The sequence below is a fragment of the Cyprinus carpio genome, chromosome B6 (genome assembly GCF_018340385.1).
Source record: "Cyprinus carpio isolate SPL01 chromosome B6, ASM1834038v1, whole genome shotgun sequence".
Classification (NCBI taxonomy): domain Eukaryota; kingdom Metazoa; phylum Chordata; class Actinopteri; order Cypriniformes; family Cyprinidae; genus Cyprinus; species Cyprinus carpio.
Genome location: NC_056602.1, coordinates 27,572,003 through 27,590,599, shown reverse-complemented (window position 1 = coordinate 27,590,599; position 18,597 = coordinate 27,572,003). Strand labels below are relative to the sequence as shown.

At 34.3% G+C, this 18,597-nt stretch overlaps 1 long non-coding RNA gene across 1 annotated transcript in view; it reads left to right on the top strand.

Moving 5' to 3' along the window:
• The window catches only part of LOC122137713, a 38,439-nt gene extending 20,107 nt beyond the window's left edge, over window positions 1–18,332 (top strand). Inside the window, exons 2-3 of the long non-coding RNA XR_006155058.1 lie at window positions 17,018–17,136; window positions 18,051–18,332. This is a non-coding gene — a long non-coding RNA (uncharacterized LOC122137713). The remainder of the gene's footprint in view (window positions 1–17,017; window positions 17,137–18,050) is intronic.
• The last annotated feature ends 265 nt before the right edge of the window (window positions 18,333–18,597 follow it).

The following is an 18,597-nucleotide window of genomic DNA, read 5'->3' as shown; positions in this document are numbered from 1 at the left end:
AGTATTTATTGAATTTTACAGTATTTATTATTTTATAGTACTTGTTTTCAGAGTGTTTATTGAATTTTACAGTATTTATTATGTTATAGTGTTTATTTTAGAGTGTTTATTGGAAACTGGATTATTATCTTTATTTAGTATAGTTTGGTTGTTTGTTTTCAGATTAATTATTGAATACTGGTGTATTTATTCTATTTAGTTTGGTTGTTTTCAGAGTGTTTATTGAATATTGGAGTATGTATTATTTTTAGTGTTGTTTGTTTTCAGAGTATTTATTGGATATTGGAGTGTTTTTTATAGTATTCTTTGTTAGTTCTTGTAGTATTTTATATAGTATTTATTATGTTTATAGTATTGATTGATTTATTGCTTTCAGAGTATTTACTGAATTTTGGAGTAGGCTTATTTATTTTGTTTTGTTACTTGATTTAATGTTTTCAGAGTATTTACAGTATTTATTATGCTTATATTATTATTTGATTGTTTTCAGAGTCATGTAACTATTTAAGTAGAACTGAACTCTTTTTCTGACTTCTATCTCTCACTCTGAGCAGTATTTGTATAGTATTGTTTGATTGTTTTCATAGCATGTATCAGATTTTGGAGTATTTACGTTTATAGTATTACTTGATTGTTTGTTTTCAGAGCATTTATTGAATTTTACAGTATTTATTATTTTATAGTACTTGTTTTCAGAGTGTTTATTGAATTTTACAGTATTTATTATTTTATAGTATTTGTTTTAAGAGTATTTATTGGATTGAGGAGTATTTGTCATGTTTATAGTATAGTTTGATTGTTTTAGAGTAGTTGTAATGTTATATGTGATTATTTTCTGACTTCCATTTCTGACTCTGAGCAACATTTGCAGGTGTTGAATGGTTTATTCTTAATTTTAGTATGATTAAATGTGTATTAACGAGAAATTGTTGTCTTTTATTGCACTGCTTTGAATGGCTTCACTTGGCTTATTTCTGCACCTGGTAGCGAATATAGATAGCAAAAGTGACTTTAAACCATGTTTTCTGAAGCATTTGAGAACCCTTTCAGCACACTTTCTGTTGCCAGACCCCCATGATACGCGCTCAGGGGAGTGGTATCCATGGTGAAAAAGAACATTGTCGCCATGACAGCGTTCTACCTGACCGCAGTTGACAGTTTCAGTCAGCGTGTGACAAATTACCTGTCATTAGACCCTCAGCAGCAAACATTACAGTCCCCGCCACGACATTAGTCAGCTAACAAACACGTAAATCCATCTGCCGCAACGGGATCCGGGCATATGCTCCAGAGAGATGTCTGTGTGTAAAAGTGCTCTTGAAACTCGATGATAGAGTGTGTCTCATTTGTCCACTCATACACCTGCGCACACACAAAGCTATTTAGTGTGTCACCGATGAAGCCTCCACCCAAAACTGAAGGCAGCTGCATCGCTGACTGATCAGACTGGTTCCAGATGGGCTTTTAAGACACCATCACGTCATGTCTGGTGATCGAACTGAATACAGTGGTTTTCAACTGCTGCGTCATGACCCATGGGTTGTAGTTCAACAGTATTAAATGCAAATAATAAAATTTGGCTTGTGCACAGTGTGTTTTGTGCTGTGAGTTATTTCAAACCATAAAAGTTTAAGAGACATTTAGAAATAAAAAATGGCCAGTTATTTATTTTTTTAGCATGTTTAGTTAATCATTTTAATATGATTTATGTTTATGGTAATATTACTTAAATTAAATGTTTTGTTTTTAAGATATATTTGTTTGAAGGTTATTTTTGTTTAGTTCTACACAAACAAGTAAAATATAAGTTTTAAAATTTCAAAACAAATTCAGTTGAGAACTACTTTTCTAGAACAGATTCAGGTGACCTTTAGACATAATCAACAAATGTTGTACTAAGTGACAAATGTTGTTGTTTTTTGTTCCTCAACAGAAATGGACTCTTAAGGCAAAACAAAAAAAAAACAAAAAACATCCAGGGGAGAAAGTGTGTGTCTGTGTATGTTTGTGTGTGTGTGTGTGTGTATATATATATATATATATATATATATATATATATATATATATATATATATATATATATATATATATATATATATATATATATATATATAAAATGTGTACAGTATATGTATATGTTCACAGTGTTGGGGAGTAACAAGTTACATGTAACAGCATTACGTAATTTAATTACAAAATAAATGTAATTGTAATGTATCCATTAGTTACTGAGAAAAAAGTGTGTAATTAAATTACAGTGGTTTATTTAAATGTTAACGAATACAAAGAGGGTTGCATCTGAATATTTTCTTCAAAAGCAACTGTTTGTTGAATAATATAAATTTGTTTCTTTGCCTGTTTTTGATATGCACAGTGCCTCCTGCCATTACCTACTTTAGTAAAGTAGTGTTATTCTGATGCTTTTGATTGGTTCTTGTTTGAATTTGCAGCACACCACATCTGCTGGAAATCAGAAACATCTCAAAGTAAAAAGAGGTGTTAAAGTTTGATTTTGTGGTGTCTGCTTTAAAATGAAATTATTGTAATCTTAATTCAAGAGAAGAAGAATTTTGAAAGCTAATTAGTGTTGAGTACTACTGTAAGGTTAACGCTGTTTGAAAATGACTGACACTTGAAAACACAAATTAGAAATTTAGAAAAGTAATCAAAAATTATTCAAATGTAATCAGTTACATTACTTTAATAAAGTAATTGAAATAGTTACACTATTTATGTTTTGTGTAGGGTAACCTGTAATCTGTAACCCCGTTTTTTTTTTTCTCAGTATAAGTGGAATCATATTCTAAAAATGTATAAGTTAATTTATATAATTCGTACACATAACTATACATAGGAATTAACTTATTTTTTTAATAAAAATGGAATACTATTAAGTATACTATATAGACAATATAATACATACTTTGTATACGCCGTACAGCTCAGCACAGAATTGTGGGATATTATATGGGCAGTGAAGGATAGGATACATCTACTACATGCTGCTATCTTCAAAACCATATTAGCAGCAAATTTGAGATTTGTTTGTGCCTTTATATCTTTGTACCTCTGTATACTGCTTGTGAAAGCAGCTTTTTCATGTTTGGAACACAATCAGCAAGCAGCAGCAGCGTAATCTCTCATGTTTTACCACTGGCTTGATTGTTTTTCCTGTTGGACAGTTTCGGACACACATCGCTCCGCTCTCTCCCACACACATTACCCAGAACACGGCGCGCCACAGCTGTAATATTACCGGGAAATGATGCAGTTTTCATAAGCGTTCGGATCACCCCATGATTTAGAGTGATACAGCGCATCAGTCTCCTGCTTTGCCCAAGTAGCCTTTGCAGAATCGATATCAGCTCCAGCAAACCGCGGGCAGTTTAATGGCGTGTGAAGTGATAGCAGCGCATGCAACACAGTTTTTTATGTTTGAGAGATGGTTGACCGGTGGCATCCCACTGTCACTCAAGTTTTTACGGTGACCTTTGACCCCTGTAATCTCACCAAACATCCAGAATCCTTCACAGTATTGAGCGGAAAATACACAGCAGATCAATGATGACAGATTGTTTATTGAGGTGTTTATGACTTCGCAAATGTACTTGATTCAAATGTATTGTATTGCTCTTTAATCTAATTTTACAATGAAAGGTTTGCTTTGTTTTCCTCCATAAATATTCTCAAATTATCTATGTAGTTTTTTGACCTGTGATCTCATTTGGTATATTATGGATGGATATGAAGGTCTTATGTGGTTTTATATATTTTACTTCAGCAGTGAATATAGAAAGGTTAGTCAGTAGAATATATTAGGGCCTTCTTTTATTGCTGTTATTAGTGATTATAATTTTTTCTTTATTATTAGTGGCATTTTTAATTGTTTAATTGTGAACACTCATTTCTTCTAGTTTCATCTTGTAGCACTGACTTAGTAATAATTTTGTATTATCGATTCAATATTTTACCTTTTAAGAACACAGTTTATTTAAATGTTTGTTATTTTTATATTTGTTATTTTTATTTCTAGAGTTTATTTCATGTAATATAGCTCTCATTAGCTCATTAATTCAAACGGTCTCTTTTTTCAAAATGAATAGTTATTTATTATATTCTGTATTGCATAATGTACATTTAACAAAAATTATACATTTCAGTAATTTCAATTTTGTTAGTTTTATTTTATCCCTGTTAGTCACTGAAGTCAAATAAAGATATAAAATGGTGCAGTTTTAAATTATGCAAATAATTTCAATGTAGAAAAAATATGCATTTTTTTATTAAGTTATTTATTAATAATGCCATAAAACATTCATATACAATATCTGTCATACAAATAAATGAAATGTCAAAAAAAAAAAATCGAAATTCCTTCCTTTCTAAAATACTGTTTAATCTGTTTAAAGTAAATGTGATATTTTAAGAGTATATTAACATAAAAATGACTTAAAATCTAACAAATATGGACTAAAAACCACAAACAGATTTTATATAGTTTTAAAACACTTCCTGAGTTTTCCATTTTATTTCGAAGTCAGAATAATAATTTTGTGGATTGTATTGCACATTCTTATCGTGCAATTACAGTGTGTTATTTCGCTATTGTATATTATGTAATTTATGGACACTGTGATGTTAATGTTACTATAAGTGCATTTTGTCACTGTTGCTAGCTGATGTGGTCTAATGGGATGTGTTGCTGTATAAACGGAAAATTTAGTGGAATGGATTTTGTGCAGTCACTGTTTCAGTGAATTGGTGTGACCAAGCAGGCGGCCCACTGCTCAGGGACTGAATTATACAGTGTCATACACTCAATTTACCCCTGGAAATACACTTAACAAGGGACCCAGCCACACAAACACTCTCACTAGAGTATGCCACACGCAGTATGCTTTTCTTTTTAGCATGTTTCTGAGGTTTCTGCCATCCTAATATCACGTTCAGATGAGCTTCATAGAGCACGTTCTGTCTACGGTATTACATTTAATTCGTGTTTAAGGGCATGAACCCACACAGCTTCATTATCAATCTACACCGTTGCTCACGCATTAAACAATTTCCTCCTGCTGCAATTCCACAAGTAATCATTCAGACCTGCGCTACTGAGACAGCGTTTGACTTTTTCAATCTGCATTTAACATGGCAGCACTTACAAAACAGAGGGAGAAAGAAAACACTTTTTTTTTTATTAAAGCTGCTATGTGTAATTTTGTCTGCTTGCAGCACAAAACGCAATTGCAAAAATAATGATATTTTTCTATTCACTAAACATTTCGGCGGCACTTGCCTTTGAAAAACTGTCACTTTGTTAGGGTGTTATTGGTGGTTGCTATGGAGTTGCCGAAGTGTTCTGAATCATTTTGTGTGCATTTGGGTTGCTAGAGTGTTATAAGTGGTTGCCAAGGCATTGCTATGCAACTGCTGAAGTGTTCTGAATGGTTATACAGTCGCTAAGGGGTTTTGGTGGTAGCTATGGTGTTGCTATGCAGTTGCTTAAGTGATCTGAGTGGTTTTGTGTGCATTTGGGTTGCTAGAGTGTTATGGGTGTTTGCTAGGGTGTTTCTATGCAGTAGTTGAATTATTATGAATGGTTTTGAGGTTGTTAGTGTGTTATGGTTGGTTGCTATCATGTTGCTACGCTGAAGTGTTTTAAATGGTTTTAAGTGCATTACTGTATGGTTGCTAGGGTGTTGTTATGGAGTTCTCTGGGCATTGCTATGCAATTACTGAAGTGTTCGGAATGGTTTTAAGTGCATTGTTATATGGTTGCTAGAGTGTTATGGGTGGTTGCTATGGTGTTGCTGTGGAGTAGCTTAGGTGTTCTGAATGTTTTTGTGTTCATTTGTGTTGTTAGAATGCTCTGGGTGGTTGCTATGGTGTTGCTATGCAGTTGATTAATAATTAAGAATGGTTTTGAGGTTGTTAGAGTGTTATAGTTGGTTGCTAGGGTGTTGCTATGCAGCTGCTGAAGTGTTCTAAATTCAACTTTAATAATAGTTTCCCCTTTAAATAATGGAGTGGATGTGCCGCTCCTCCATAGTCTCTTGTTCTTCTAGCTGCTGTTTGTGTGATTGTATGCATCGACACTCATCAGTGTGTTTCCGTGGCTCTTGTGTGTATTTGTCCTCATCCATCTGTTTGGGTTCCGCTCCTCCTCTTGCTAAACGCTCTCATGTCCCTCTTTAATGTGATCTGCTCAGTATGAAAAATTCATTGTCATCTCTTTGGCCGCGGATCATCAAGGTGGTCACTAGCCGCTCCTCTCCGGTGGCGTGGTGAACAGCTGGTGGAAATTAGACACCAGATTGTGTTACTTAAACCAGGCAGTAGCAGAGACGCTGATGGCTCCGTAATCCAGAGTGCAGTCTGTCAGATCTCGGGCTCTTGGGGTACGGCGGCTGACCGCGGGTGCAGCTCCGGGCTTATTTATTTGTTTATGTTTTGTTTCTGTGGCCGTTTGACCTTAACCTGTAAAAAACTGAGCAACAGCTGTCTCTGTTAGAATGGGTTTGAGGCATTGAAATGATCTCAGCAGGTTTAGAAGCTTATTTTGTTGTGCCCATCACTTGCAAAGCATCTTATTTTAATTAATTGCAATTATTTTCATGTGATATTGTAAAATTATGATAAATTAATATCTTAAAATGTAAATAAAAATTCAATTTCAGTTTAAACCCATTTGACTTTCCTTCCTCTGTAGTAAATAGATGTTTCGATGAATTTCCAGGGGGTTCTTTCCTAGACAATAAAAATGGGTGAACAATTGCTGTAAAGCTCCATAAAGGACAAAAATGGTACACTGAAATAGTCCATAATAGTTTTTTTCCGAAGTCCTATGAAAGCTTTGTATGATTTATAGTTAAACATTTTAAAATTTTCATACTATGCACTAAAAGTATGCACTACATTAATGATGGGAAAGTACAAGCGAGTTGATAGAAAAGCATGCCAGTTTATGGATCTAATAAATATCACGTTTAGTTGGTTAGTCCAGTTAGACCCTGCTAGTTGTCCCTTACTAGCGACTATCCTGAGCTGTGATGTCAAAGTCAACAGACAAGAAAATATTAATCAATTTTATACATTTAAAAGCCCTCCACAAAAAAATGTTTATAAATATAATTTATTTATTTATTTATTTATATTAGTCACTTTATTTTTATATTTTAATTAATTTAATAATTATTTAATAATCTATTTTATTTTTTCATTCAATTGAATTTTATCTACCTTGTCATTTTTTTTTCGTTTGTCATTTTATCCATCTATTTTATTTTATTTTATTTTATTTTGTCTTTTTTATATATATATTTTCACTTTATTCTGTTATTCTGCTTTTTGTCAGCAGAATGGTGTAATTGACATCTACCAGCGGGGCTTACTAGAACATACTAACTGGTCAAATCTTGACACCTTTGACTAGATTTGTAAAGAGCTTAGTATTATATTGCTACACACTAAAAATTACATTTTGATTTTGTACATTTTGCTGTAGAAATCACTGTTTATACAGTTTAAATGTGAAGGTAATGGTAAAGTGCAGTAAAAGCAAGTAAATGCCCCGGTGCTTACTCGGCTGAGAGTGATAAATGATATTGAAACGTTGCTGGTAGCAAGTGTAGTCATGCCAGATCAAGTTCAATCTCATTGGCAACACTATAGCAGCATTCACCGCGCTGAATGCTGTGATTGACGGCTGTTGCCCTGTAAAAGGGAAAGCGTTCGTTGCATCTAGCTGTGCTTTCAACAGCACGTTTTCTTTTTGACATTGTGGCCGTAACCCATTTTGTAAGCATATTTTACAGTCATCAATCAACAGCATAATCTGCATTGACAGTGTTGCTTGTGCTAAGGCATTTTTTGGAGTTTGCTTTGATTTGATGGAGGCTGCAGTGAATTTAAAGTGATCTGAGAACACAGAGCCAACAGTTCCAGACAGATGAAATTTATACTGAGCAAGAAACGTATACCAGAAGAACAGTTAAAACTAGATTTCTATCCCTATTTTTTTTAGTTTTAACAAAATCCCCTTTGAAAGATTTGAAAAAATTATAGTATTTTTAAGTGGTTAAAAGTCCTTATCATATTTTGGTCTCTAAATATGTCATATTAATGTAAGTATGTGGGATATTTTTGTGCATATTTTAAAATCTGATAAGTTAGGGTGTTGGTTAGCACCAACATAGATACATGATAACCCTAACACGAGCAATAATAAACACCCCGACAAGTAAAAACCATCCATCCTTCTGCTATTAACTGGCAGGTTGTAAAAAGTACCGTCCTTTTCCTAAGCGTAACCTAATAAATGAACACTTCTTCTCCGCATGTCAGCCTCTCCATTGTTATTCTGACTGAAAGACGACACCATGCTAATGCTCCCTGAGAATATTACAAATGATGACCTTTAATAACCGCCTCTTACAATCAATCAGTTTTTAATTTTTCACCCTCAAAAGAGTTGGAATCGCAGACAGTCGTATTCCAGCCATCATAATGCGAGGAGGACTGTGATTGATGAGCGTTTCCTCAGACGGAGACAGCTAGCAGATTGTGATTCATTTTCTGATGGAGAGAATCTACTAGAATCGTCCCCCCGAAACGTGACTCTTTTTTTCCGGGGGTCGTTGACCGGATGCGGGCGATAGAGCTCTCGGTGCTCTCTTTAATGCATTTTTTCAGTTGTTTGTGTCATGGCACCCGAGGCCCGTGCCGCTGCTTGTGATGCAAATTACCAAACCATTCAGTTGTGCGTTCATATCGTTTAAATGATTCTTTATTACAAGCTGGGGTTTTTAAGATGAAAACGAATTACCCTCTGACAATGACTTCCAATTTGTAGAAGCTTTAGTACAGTGAGATGAATTGAACGACCTTGACTCAATCGAAAAATGGATAGTTCCCATTGTGTATGAGTTCTATTTTTGACGCTGGAATAAAATCTTTATGAGCGCGAGTGAAACGTGGAGTGCCTTCATTGCACATCTTGAAACATTTGGTTTGATTCGGTGCATCTGCTTGGCGTGACTTGAAGGTTTTTTATTTTTTCATGTCTGTCAATGCTGTAACTCAGACAAAAAAACAAACAGATTTGTATGAGCTGCCGTCACAGAGCAGATGCATTAAAATCCACGGCTGCTCTCTGCCAGGTTAGTAATTGCTCTTTTTATGGTGGTAATTATTTCCTCTAAGGTGCGCACTGTTGCACAATGCAATTATACATGTGCCACTATCGGCGAGTGCTGGAGAGGGCGGGGGACTTTCATTTGTGTTTGAGAGAGTTTTATATTGACGACAGAATGGATTGAGACAAAAGCCTTGGCTGCTCTTAAAATGGTCCAGGAAAACTATATAAAAAAATCACAATAGTATTAATTAGTGGTATTAGTCAAGACATACAACATTATACTATTGCTCACACTAAGGGTTAAGGCCCGGGTACACTTATTTTTTTATTTTTTTGTCCAAGCATCTTTCAAAGTATCCACCTTTTTCTTCCTATAAAAATGGGAGCGGCCATTTATAAATTCTATATGGGTCTATCTTCCAGTCTCATCATTTTTAGCTGTACAAAACAGTTTGTTTTGGTTCATGATATTGAAAATTGGTGCATCTTAATGTATTATTTTAATGTATTATCATAATTATGAACACACTGGTTTGTAATGCAAACAGTTTTACCGTGTACTGCATGTTGTTGTTATTCTTGTTATTTCACTAGAGCAGCTAATGAACCGGAAGTCTTGCCACTTACCTTTGTGTTGAAGAAAAAGGTGGATACTCTGCCATGAATGTGCGCAGATGGATGCATTTGATGCATATGCAGTACCAACCATAGACTGTTAAAAAAAAGTATGAAACGTATCAACTTCCTTCCACTATAGAAAAGTGAAGCCAAATAATCCCAGATATGGCCGCTGTCATCATCCGTCGATGACTTAATCTACAGCCTGAGTCTGCACAGTAGTGATTCATTTGGAGGAAGAGTCTGCACAGTAGTGATTCGTTTGGAGCCTGAGTCTGCGCAGTAGTGATTCGTTTGGAGCCTGAGTCTGCGCAGTAGTGATTTATTTTGGAGTTTGTGTCTCCACAGTAGTGAATTTTTTGGAGCTTGAGTCTGCACAGTAGTGATTCATTTGGAAGAAGAGTCTCCGCAGTAGTGATTCACTTGGAGGAAGAGTCTGCGCAGTAGTGATTCGTTTGGAGCCTGAGTCTGCGCAGTAGTGATTCGTTTGGAGCCTGAGTCTGCGCAGTAGTGATTTATTTTGGAGTTTGTGTCTCCACAGTAGTGAATTTTTTGGAGCTTGAGTCTGCACAGTAGTGATTCATTTGGAACTTGAGTGTGCACAGTAGGGATTCATTTTGGAACCTTAGTCTATGCTGTAGCGATTCATTTGGAGCTTGAGTCTGCACAGTAGTGATTCATTCGAAGTCTGAGTCTGAGCAGTAAGTGATTCATTTGGAGCTTGAGTCTCCACAGTAGTCATTTATTTGGATCTCGAGTCTGCACAGTAGTCATTCATTTGGAGCTCAAGTCTGCACAGTAGTGATTCATTCAAAGTCTGAGTCTGAGCAGTAAGTGATTCATTTGGAACTTGCGTCTACACAGTAGTGATTTCATTTAGTGATTCATTTGTGCAGTAGTGATCATGAGCTGGCGCTGCAGCATCAAAGTCCTGCCTAAACTCCTACAGACCCAATGGCATGCTCACAATCATGATGCCACACCTTGTTTTTATGGCATCAAATAACTAATTAAAAATAAACTTGAACATAAAAATGAGCAAATAAACATTCTAATTACCTTTGCTAATGCAGTGTGTCCTGTCATCAGATTTTCTTTCTAATCTAGTTAGTACTGTTTGCTGTCAGACCTCACAGTCACAGTGCATCACATGGCTAGCGTCGATCTACACAATCTAAAGGGCTAAATTTAATTTGAAAGCATTTGTTGAAGCACCGGAGGTGTGTCAGCTGAATTAATCACAAATTACATTTTTAAACACCAGCCAATAATCTCATGGTTCCTTAAACATCATTTCATGCTAATCAGAGAGGTAATGCTGTAGCACAAAGTTTCACCGATTTCTCAGAGGTACGACAGCAAAATACAACACAGTTAAAGGTACAGTTAGTCATTGTTTGCTACTACTACTACTGACGACTTATTTACAGATCATGTGAGCAACAGTTTCTCAGAATATTGTCATTTATTAGATAATGACTATTAGAATACAGCATAAAGAAGATGATATCCACAAGATGGTCAGCTTATTTATATATATATATATATATATATATATATATATATATATATATATATATATATATATATATATATATATATATATATATATATGCATCCACACCTATTTTATGTGCAGTAAAATCACTGTTGCACAGCCTCTCATGGCTTATTGCTTTATGATATAACTGGAGATGATTAACAGTTTTTACTGTAAACTACCAGCGCTAATGCTAAAGTGAGCAGGTCTGTCATCTTGAATCTTGTGCACGCTCATTCGTTTTGTTGACAATCAGCAGCAGATTGTTATTGTGGCACCACTTTGTCAGTTCCGCCACCTCCTGCCTTCTCATCATTGTGATTGATTAGCTCAATTATCCTGCTTTCATCATGAATTTGGTCTCGTGGCTGTTGCTGCATGCTGGGAAACACTTGTGAGTGAAGAAAACAGGTACTGGTAAGAGAGCAGCATTTAAGAGCACAGGCGTTCAGATTTAATCTGATTACAGTGATATTTTAACTGATCCTGCTCTGCATGCTGGGAAATCTGTTTAGTTACTGATATCACTGCATATGCTTGGAAGAAATTATCTTGCTTGGAAGATATTTTAATCGAAGAGCATCTTCGGATGTTTTATTTGGATAATCCAGGTGTTTTAACCTATATAAAAAAGCAACTGCTACATTTTATATTTTGCAATTTATGTATGTATGTATATGTGTGTGTGTGTGTGTATGTGTATATATATATATATATATATATATATATATATATATATATAATATACACACACACACAATCAAATACACGATTTATATAAATATAAATAAATAAATAATTTCTACAAATAAGTAAAATCGTATACAAAATATATATTTTATTAAAATATTAATATTTTTTTATTAATAAGCATACATTTCGCTTGTGACTCTTACAATTCTAACTTTTTTTTTTTAAGAATTGTGACTTTATATAATTTTATTTTTAATAATTACTTTCCTATTTTTTGTTTCTGCCACATGAGAAAAATAAATAAAAAGGTAACTACAACTCTTTTTAGCTCACAATTGTGTTGTTTATATCTCAATTCTGAATTTTCTCCGTTAATTTCTCCGAATTGCAAGATATAAAGTCAGAATTGTGAAATTAAAAGTCACAATTACCTTTTTATATGTTTTATTCCTTGGCTGAAACAGGCTTCCATGCTTTTATATGATTTGATATGATCGTATATATATTGTGTAAATGAGAGCACAATACAGCTGGTCACCAGCATATATTGTGTTTTGGATTCTTTGGATCATCTCAGCTTAGCTTAGTAAGGGGCTTTTGGATAGATTTTTACTGAATTAAATGACTTTTCAAAATAATTGTTGTTTCAAACAGGTGTCTGTCTGCCATTGGTCAGCCAATCACATAGTCCCACCCCCAACTCATGCTCTGTCCAATAGAGAGTGTAGAACTACAGATACGGTATCATTCAGAATATATTCATAGATCTGTCTGTTATAAGTGGACCCGTGTCACAGATGTAAGAAATTGCCGGTCTTTCTATAACCATATAAAATCACACGTCTACACTTCATCACAGCTCCAGCCATGGAAATGTCACTGCATGCTTCTCATTCAGACATGACTGGGAATGTGACACAAGCAAAATTGGCGCAATAAACATTGAGAGCAAAAGGTTGAAGATATCCTGAACGGCGGAGTCATCTATCCATGTTTTCAGGATGTGTAATATTCATTGTCAAGGCCAAACGCTTCACGAGTTTCTCCTTTCAAGAGTTCTGAGCACCTCATCTTCCTGGCTCGCTGAGAGCTTTAATGGCAGGTTTGGTGTTTTGAACCTAAAAATGGGCATGAAGGTAATGCATTTGTATTGTGCCTGGATGTTTGTGAAAGTGGGTTGCCTGTTATTCCCTTTGTAGAGAGTAATAGCCAGCAGTCTTGGCCATATGGTGAGTGCTTCCCAGCTGTGGCTTTGTCTTTCGTATTCTGTCTGCTTGCGTGATCAAGGTTATATCTGTGTTTTAAGCAGTTTCGTTCAAAGCAACTTAATGCAGCATTTTTTCTTGTAGGGATGAAGAAGGACTGCAAGTAGCCCTTGTGCTGGTTCTCGTCTCTAATTCTGATTGAGATGGGTTTAACCCTGAGTGACCGCAATCTGCCGCCGCATGGACACTGGTGTCTGATGCAGTGCATACTGGAGAAATATGCTAGATTGTTCCTAGCATACAGTGCATACTAAAACCTGATTTGAACATTGGCTAAATGTTTCTAGCTTATAGTGCACTTTAAACAAATATTGTTGGAATGTTTCGTAAATGGTCCTGTAATGAAATGCTTATAAAGAATCCTGATTTGAATATTGGCTAAAAGTTGCTAGGACATACTGTCGTGCAAGCTAAACAAACATTCTTTAAATGTTCTGTAAAAATTCGAAGGATGCAGTGCATACTAAAAAGACCTGTTGAACATTGGCTAAATGTTCATAGTATGTACTGCATGTTAAATAAATATTCTTTGAACGTTGTGTTCCAAAAATACAGTTCATAGTAAAAATACTTGCTTTGAACAATTTTTAAAAAGGATTCTAATATGAAGTGCATGCTAAACAAACATTCTTTCAATGTTGTTTGTATGTAAATATGCAGTGCATACTAAAAACACATTCCTTGAACATTGGGTAAATATTTATAGTAGCTATATAGTACATATTAAACAATCCTGATTTAAACATTGGCTAAATGTTTCTAGTATGCAGTGTATGTGAAATAAATATTCTTTCAATGTTCTGTGTTAATGTTCCAAACATGCAGTGCATACTAAAGAGACATGCTTGGCACATTGGCTAAATTTTCCTAGCGTGTAATGCATGCCAAACAAACATTTCTTAAATGTTCCTTAATTGTCCCTAGCATGCAGTGCATATTAGAGATTAGGCATTGAAAATTTACTAAACATTTCTAGTATATAGTGCATGCTAAACACTCTTTGAATGTTCTGTCTAAATATTCCTAGCATGCATTGCATACTAAAGAGACATGCTTTGATCATTTCCTAAATGTTTCTAGTTAGTATATACTGTAGTGCAGATTCCTTGAATGTTCCATAAATGTACCTATAATGCACTGCATACTAATTAATTCTGATTTGAACATTGGCTACATGTTCCTAGTATATCCTCATGCTAAAAAAACATTCTTTGCATGCTAGAAACATTTACTGATTATTCAGTGTATAATAATGAGACATTTAATGTTTTTAGTATATAGAGCATGTTAAACAAACATACTTTAAATGTTCTGTAAATGTTACAAACATGCACTGCATGGAAAATATATTACTGATATGAACATTGGGTAAATGTTCCTGGTATTAGTATTTAGTGCATGTTAGACAACATTCTCTAAATGTTCTAATCATGCAATGCATTTCAGACATACATGCTTTGAACATTGGCCAAATGTTTCTAGTTTATACTGCATACTAAACAACCATTCTTTGAATGTTGTGTAAATGTTACCATAATGCATTGCATACTAAACAGACATTGGCTAAATGTTTTTAGTATATACTGTGTGCACTACATATTCTTTGAATGTTCCTATATAAGTGCACACTAAAGAATCCTGATTTGAACAATGTTCCTATAGTGCATGCTGAAGAAACATGGTTTAAAATGTTCCTAGTATGCAGTACTCGCTGTTTTGATTCATGGATTTTCCTAAATGTATGCGTTTCCCATTTTCTGCGGACATGTACTGGGGTGCGAAACCAGCAACAGATAGGCTACTCAACAAATACTGTCTGAAATGGGAAAAACCTTGAGTGTGGTGTGTGGTTGTGTGCTCGTGGGTTGTGTGTCTATATTTGTTTGAAATACTCCCTTTAGTGGAGACTGTATGTCTGAGAGGCTGAATTGATTTGTACTCAACAGATAAAAGCACTTTTAGAAAATCTCAAATTAATGTTCCTGTTTTAAATTGCGGGATATGGCATGAATGTATTTGTTCTTTTGCTTGCATTTTTGTTTCATTTATTTGTCACATTTTGTGAAAAGTTTTATTTTGTTTTTTTATTTTATTTTAAGAATGAGAATTATCCCAAATTGTATTTATATTCTGCAAAATATTACTTGTGTTCTGCTAATATTTCTCAGTTGATAATAGAAAGTTTATCTTTTAGTGCATGTCTGATAGTTTGGGATCAAAGTATAATCTATAAATGTACTTAATTGATTATTTTAATTAAAAAACATTTAAATGGGAAATTCATGCATTTCCTACAGGAAATAAGCAGTATTATGGTGCCATTAACACAGTTTATGATGTTTGCTTTAGGATTGTATTTGTCATCACTCTCCCGTCTGGATTATTGCTGTTCATCTTCTGTAAGCCTGTCATGTCAGCTTAGAAAACATTGTCTTTAACAGTGGAAAAGCATCTTATCTGTTGTAGCATGTGGAGATGCCGGTGTGTATTTACTTCACTCTCTCGAGTGCTGGCTAGCGTTCTCAGTCCAGATAATCGTCCTGTTCCCGATCTACTATCATGACCTCATTTTGTAAGATCCAGTCTTGCAGGTGAATCTCTTTCATCTGCAGCGGAGTGGTTTGGGAGCAGCTCACAGCTATATTTATCATTTCTGTCTCGTTTTGAACACTTGAAGACTTAGTTATCGTAATTCATCCTGAGATTTGCCAAGCACCTCCCAATTAACCCGCCTCCCCTCTCCGGGTGACCTCATCAGTGACAGCGTTACACCCGCACGCTCGCCAGGGCCTTTGAAACACACACACACACAAACACACACACACACGTCTGAAGGTCTGAGAAACAATGTGTGTGAGACTGTTACAGATTCTATCACAATATCACTAAATACACTGCAAGTGTGAAATGTCACCCTCAGAAAGCTAGTTAGTGTGAATTCTGTTCATGTTCCCATTCCTTTACATTTCAGTTATTCAGCTAGGAAAGGGAAATATTTGTAACTCTTAGACTGGTTATGATTCTTTTAGCTTGAATCTGCAATTAAAAAAAATCGTAATATCTAGCTCCTTCTTTAAGTGTGATATGTCTAAGACATTGAGTTGATTCAAAGTAAAGACTTATGTTTCTTTATATATACTGTAGTACTATATTTATATATAATACTTTTATTTATTTTTTCTCAAATTTGTTTGAATTTGTATGTATTTTTATTGAAGGTGTTTTTTTGTGTGTGTGTGTGTGTGTGTGTGTGTGTGTGTATGTGCTCATATCTAAGTAGCTTTTTCAGAAAAAAAAATATTGTCCATATTGTAAAGTGAATGTGTGTTCTGCATTCATGCCATGTGTCTTCAGCATTATCTCATCCCTGTGATGGTAATGCGCACTGCTCATAAGTGCTGATATTCCTCTTGATGAATGAGTCACACGTGCCTCATAACTCATATTAATGGCCTTGTGCAGCTTTGATTTTAACCTCTGCTGTCCTATTGTATGTGAATTATACTGATATATTCATATTTGACAGTGAAAGGGAGGCTAATGACAAGAGAAAGCTTCCCTGGAGTTGAAATGAGGGACTTCTTTGTGTAGAGAAATTACATGTAGAGATTGAACATGTGCAGGTGCTGTTCTGCCTTATCTGACCCTTGCTAACGCTCATACTCTGAATTACATATTTGAACAAACCCCTAACATCAACTTTGGTGTGAAGAAGAGATGTGCTGTTACTTTATTAAGTGACCAGATTTGTGCTTTTCTGCCTGGCAGATGACAAAAGACCAGAATATAATGGAGATACAGAATGAGAGTGGATTTTTTTTTTACTTGGGCCAGGAAAAAAACACCTAGCAACACCTTGGAGACTAGCCACAAAATGTATAGCGATGGTGAGCAAAGACATGTCTGTCTGTCTGTCTGTCTGTCTGTCTGTCTGTCACTTATATATAAAGCAATATGCCAGTCATCCTCTCAAGCACTTAATCAAAGAGAAGCTTTAAGGGCTTTTTGTGTTTTTTCTGTTTCTTTTTTTTTTTTTTTTTTTTGTCAAAATAAAGATAAAGAAATTAGGCCATAAATAATTACTACTGTAATTTTACAGTTTTAATATAAAATAAAATTATATATCTTAAAAATTTTAATGTTTACTTTTAAAAATGTTATTTTACAGTGAAATGTTAAAATAGTAATATTTCATATTTTATTTTTAGTCTTTTTTAAGTTTTGTAATAACTATATTAATAATTAATAGTCAACTGTTCATTGTAAAGCACAATAAAATATTAATATTATATTATTTGTTTTAAAATTCTGGTTATAATAATAATAATAAATATTGTAATTTTACAGTTGTAATGCAAAAGAAAAAAAAATTATGTTATTGTCTAGAACACTTAAAATTTTTTAGTTTTTTATTTAAACAGTGAAATATTAAAATAGTAATATTGCATATATTGTATTTAAATTTTTTCAAATTATAATAACAATAATAAATATAGCAATTTTACAGTTGTAAAGCAAAATAAAATTATTATACTATTGTCTTAAATACTTAAATTTGATTCTTTTACAGTTAAATATTAAAGTAGTAACATTGCATATTTTGTCTTATAACACTTTTTATTTTTAATAATGATAATAACTAGTATTGCAATTTTACAGTTATAACATAAAATTAAATTGTTAATATTATATTCTTTTTCTTATTTAAACTGAAATCACAATTTGCAATTCTGTTTTCCCCGAATCTTGCAGTCCTAAGTTAAAATAATTTGATGGTATTTGTTTTTGGATATTTTTTCAGCACAAATCACCATCACATACTTTCATCAAATGGAAAACAGCAGCAGGAACATTAATCAGAACGTCTCCTTTTGAGCTCATATGTATGTATTAAACCATAACACGTTTTCAGTTCTTGACTGAAGTGTGTCTTTAAATGTATGCATGCTTGGTATGCTTTGAATAGCCTATATGTGCTCTACTGTATGTGCATGACTGAATCTGTCAGCAGTTTGTGTGTGAATACAGTCAGCAGTAGTGTTGGATCAGACAGAGATAATGAGAGATTAATCACAGGGATGTGATAATCACAACTGTCTCTGTCTTTACAGCGCAGCTTCACAACTCTACACATACAATCATACACCAATCACTTAATTCATAACCCATTAACCCCATCCACCACCCCACCCCCACAGAGCAAGATAAGAGAGATCGTGAAACAAGGATGGAGAAAAAAATGGACAATAGATAGAGAGTGCATGGTACAAATGGAGAGAGAGAGAGGCGTACAGACGCCTGGCTGGCTTTTATTCAATTACGCTCGCTGACGAGCATCGACGGCTTGG